This window comes from Chrysochloris asiatica, unplaced genomic scaffold (assembly GCF_000296735.1).
Source record: "Chrysochloris asiatica unplaced genomic scaffold, ChrAsi1.0 scaffold00134, whole genome shotgun sequence".
In the NCBI taxonomy this organism is placed as follows: domain Eukaryota; kingdom Metazoa; phylum Chordata; class Mammalia; order Afrosoricida; family Chrysochloridae; genus Chrysochloris; species Chrysochloris asiatica.
In genome coordinates this window covers 1,797,535-1,801,953 of record NW_006408652.1, presented here as the reverse complement: position 1 = coordinate 1,801,953, position 4,419 = coordinate 1,797,535, and the positions used below count along the sequence as shown (strand labels likewise).

General features: G+C 43.6%; 1 pseudogene; it reads right to left on the bottom strand.

The window, feature by feature from the left end:
• Nucleotides 1-3,136: 3,136 nt before the first annotated feature.
• On the bottom strand, nt 3,137-4,345 carry LOC102825016 (annotated as a pseudogene).
• Nucleotides 4,346-4,419: the final 74 nt, after the last annotated feature.

Here is a 4,419-nt window from a genome sequence, read left to right as displayed (position 1 = left end):
TCTGATCTCTTGACTGCTGCTTCCGCGAATGTTGATAGTTGATCCAAGAAGAATGAAGTCCTTGACACCATCAATCTTTTCTCCGTTGATAAGAATGTTGTTTATTGGTCCAGTGGTGAGGAGTTTTGTTTTCTTTACATTGAGATGTAATCCATAACCTTCTGGAAATTCTTGACATTGCTGAATCTGTTGATTCATCTGCCTCCTACAGAAGTGATGAGGTTTAGAATCCACACTATGATTGAATTAACACAACTTCCTAGATTACATCCCCAGGTTGAGTGGTTAGAATTCCAACAAAAATTTTTGAGGGACACAATTCAATCCATAGCAATTCTTAAGATCTTGCTTCATTTGTGATGGTGAGAACTGTATATAACCAATCCCTCCAGGTTATTCCAATGCATGTTAAAGTTTGAGGACCACTGGTCTATAATCGAATATATATATATATATATATATATATAAGTGTTTGTGTGTGTATACCCAAACCCACTGCCATCAAGTAAATTCTAACTCATAATGACCCGATATAGGGTTTCCTAGACTTAATTCTTTATGGGAGCAGGCAGCCTCATCTTTCTCTCATGGAACAGCTGATGGATTTGAGTCATCTACCTAGTGGTTGGAGTCATGGTGTGGCACTGGGGGTTAATGCGCCAGACTGCAAAGCTGTTTGAACTGCAAGGTTGGCAGTTCAAGCTCACCATTTGCTCCTCGGAAACCCTATACAGGGTCGCTGTGGGTTGGAACCGACTCGACAGCACTTCACAACAACAACACCTTGTGTTTAACAGTACAAATCCTAACCCAAAGTGCCATCTTGGCTCCATATATACATACAGAGCCATATGTCCACACTTACACATACACACATTGTTGTTGTTGTTGTTAATTGCCATTGAGTCAGTTTCGACTCACAGTGACCCTGAATAGGGTTTCCAAGGAGGAGTTCGTTAGCTTGAACCTCCGACATTGCAGTTCAAACAGCTTTGCAGTCTGGCGCATTAGAGGATTTCAGAAAGTTTGTGGACAAATTCCATTATGTTTCATTATATTTTCCACAAATTTTTGAATTCCCCCTTGTGTGTTTGTGTGTATTTATTGTCGACACAATTGTTGGTGAGAGGTGTGCATACATTCACCTTTGTAAATTAAGATTTAATCTAAAGGCAAGACTAAATTTGTTCCCAAACCATTCATTTCTCTATGGATTCCTACCAGCACTGTATACCATACTTAATCTCTATGATGAGCAAATAATCCAAGAAGCTGGACTATGAAGGCTAGTGTGCCATCATTAGAGGAAAACTTATTAATAACCTGTAATATGCAGATGGTACAACCTTCCTTGCTGAAAGTGAAGAGAACTTACAATACTTACTGATGAAAGTCAAAGACCAAAACCTTTGGTATGGGTTGCACCTCAATGTGAAGAAAACAAAAACCCTCACCACTGGACCAATAAATGACACCCATATGGAAAAAAGATCGAAGTTGCTAAAAACTTCATTTTGCTCGGATGAACCACCAACACTCATGGAAGCAGCAGTCAAGAAATTAAATGATTTATGGCATCAGGCAAATCTGCTGCACAAGACCTCCTACAAGTATTGAAGAGCAAAGATGTCATTTTGAGGACTAAGGTTTTGCCTGACCCATGCCATGGGATTTTCAATAACTTCATATTCATGTGAAATTTGGACAGTGAATAAGGAAGACCATTAAAGAATTGAAGCATTTGAGCTATGGTGTTGTAGGAGAATATTGGAAGTACCATGGATTGTCAAAAGAACAAACCAATCTGTGTTGGAAGAAGTGCAGCCTGAAGCTAGGATGGTCAGACTTCGTCTCTCATACTTGGAACATATTGTCAGGAGGGATCAGCCCCCGGAGAAGGATGTCATGTTTGGTAAAATGAAGGGTTGGAGAAAAAGAGGAAGACCCCCAGTGAGATGGACTAGCAGTCACAGCAACAATGGGCTCAAATTTAGCAAATATTGCAAGGTTGGTGCAAGACCGGGCAGTGTTCTGTTGTATTATGTTCTGTTGTGCATAGGGTAGCTATGAGTCTGTACTGACTTGATGGCACCTAACAACAACAGGAACATGTGCTCGTAACTTAATATTGTGAGGTATTTTTTATTTTATGCTTATCTAATAGATCATATTAGGTGGTACTTCTAACTCATCTAATAGGTAGTGTGGAGTCCTGGTGTGGAACTGCAGGATAAGCACTGGACTACTAGGTAGGTTTGAACCACAAGGTCAGCAGGTCAAACCTACCAGTCACTCCTCATAAACCCTACACAAGGTCACTATGAGTCGGAACCGACTAGAAGGCACTTAACAACAACAGGCGATGTAACCATCTAAGTGTAGCCTTGCTTTATTTTCAAAACTTTACTGACATTTTCAATGAAATGTCTTTTTTTTTTTTCTTTACATATTTATTCCCAGAGCCTGTCCTTAATCTCTTAGTTTGCCTTTCCACATTGATTCAATTGTAACACTTCCTGGAGAGAGCAACATCCAGGAAGAGAACTGGACAAAGCAAAATGAGAAAACGCAGATCTTCTCATGTGTCTTTGAAAGAATTTAATACATTCTAAGTTATTAAGCAATATATTTCACAATTGAACTTTCAATAAATTTTATCTGTAGTAGACATGAACAGGAAATGTGGCATGAATCTTTCACCTATTCAATAGGTTCACAATTTCTATAGAGATGAACACCATATATGAGAATTTTACTTGGTTCCCCATCCCATATAGTTGTGCCGACCCCAAAGTCTCACTTGTAGGCCCTAGTAGCTATGCTTGGATAATGATCACAGAAATCATAAGTCAGAGATACAATCTAGAGACACTTAAATGACCTAACCTGACTACCTATTAAGAATCCCTTTTATTATTGTTGAAAACTATAAAAGTAACCATGCAAATCCCCAAAGATAATGGCTCAAACCCCCAAATAAAATGTTTGCAATTCTCTTTCGATTGCCAAAATGAAGGCGTCCATCATTTCAAGAGAACGTGGATTGCATATTGAGTCATTTCTCTAAAAACTGCTAACAGTCTGCCCAATAGTCTTGCTTGAACACAGTTCACAAATCCAGGCTACAGCCAGTCGTTCACGTCAAACTAACGCTGACTCTTCTTCTTAGGGATTCTAGCATTTGAACAACTGGAGGGCGAGGCAGCTTGAAGTAAACCTTCACCGAGTTGTAAATGAACCACTGGAGGGCGGTCAGGATACTGATCATGAGGATCCGCGCCAGCAGGCCCTTCCACAAGCCCTAACCCCAGCGTCTGAAGCACGCGAAAGGCAGTGCTGCCTTTCTCCTTGTTCAAAACAGACACGACAGAATCTGCCGGATGCGACATGATGGCACAGAAGACAGAAGACGCCTGCGATGTAGTGGGCCACGAAGGTCACCCCCAGCTGCTGGGCTTTGGTGCACTGGCTCTGGTGCTTGGGGACCACGTATTTATAGAGCGCCTCCACGGTGCATTCGAAGCAGGCGAACTTCATCATGGGGTAGGTGATCTGGCGCATCCACAGCGCCTTGTACAAGGCCTAGGCCTCCTCGCTGTACATCCTGGGGGCCGTCGCCTGGAGGATGCTGGCGTAGTCCTACTGCGTCTTCATACAGACTTTGATGGCTTCCATAGGTGCCAGTGGTGGCTGTGTGCCATGGAGTCGGTTCTGACTCATAACAACCCTGTACAGGGTTTCCAAGACTGTAAATCTTACCGGAGCAGAACGCCTCGCCTCATCTTTCTCCCGCGGAACCGCTGGGAGCTCTGGCAGCGTAGTGGTTACGAATCAGGCTGCAAACTGCAAGATCAACAGTTCGAAACTACCAGCTGTTCCGCAGGAGAAAGATGAGGCTTTCTGCTCCTGTAAAGATTTACAGCCTCGGAAACCCTGTTTAGGGTCGCTATGAGTATGAACCGACTCCACAGCACACAGAGGCAGCAGCAGCAGTATGAGTGCCGGGGCAATGTGGGTGAAAATCTCAGCGCTGGCCGAGGCGGCCAGGTAGAGGCTGGTCCTCCGGAGGTAAGCCTTCTCCTCGCCCAGGAGCTGCGAGTAGCGATCTGAAAGACCTTGTAGACGCAGGACTTGAAGAGGCCCTGCATGGAATAGCCGAAAAAGGTCTGAGCCCAGCCTTGGGCCAGGCCGTGGAGCCCGTCGTCCTGCACTACCATCACTCTAAAGCCGCTGATGATGCTCTTGAACTTGCCGGGGTCCACCTGCATGCGGCACGTGACTAGGTCTAGGCATGCATGATGGCGGGGTGCGTCAGCCCGCAGCTCAGCATCCTGCCCAGGCCACACAACAGCAAGTATCAGTGAAATGTCTTTTGAAGTTTTATTTATTTATTTATATCAATTTTTCTGTTTTTTAAGA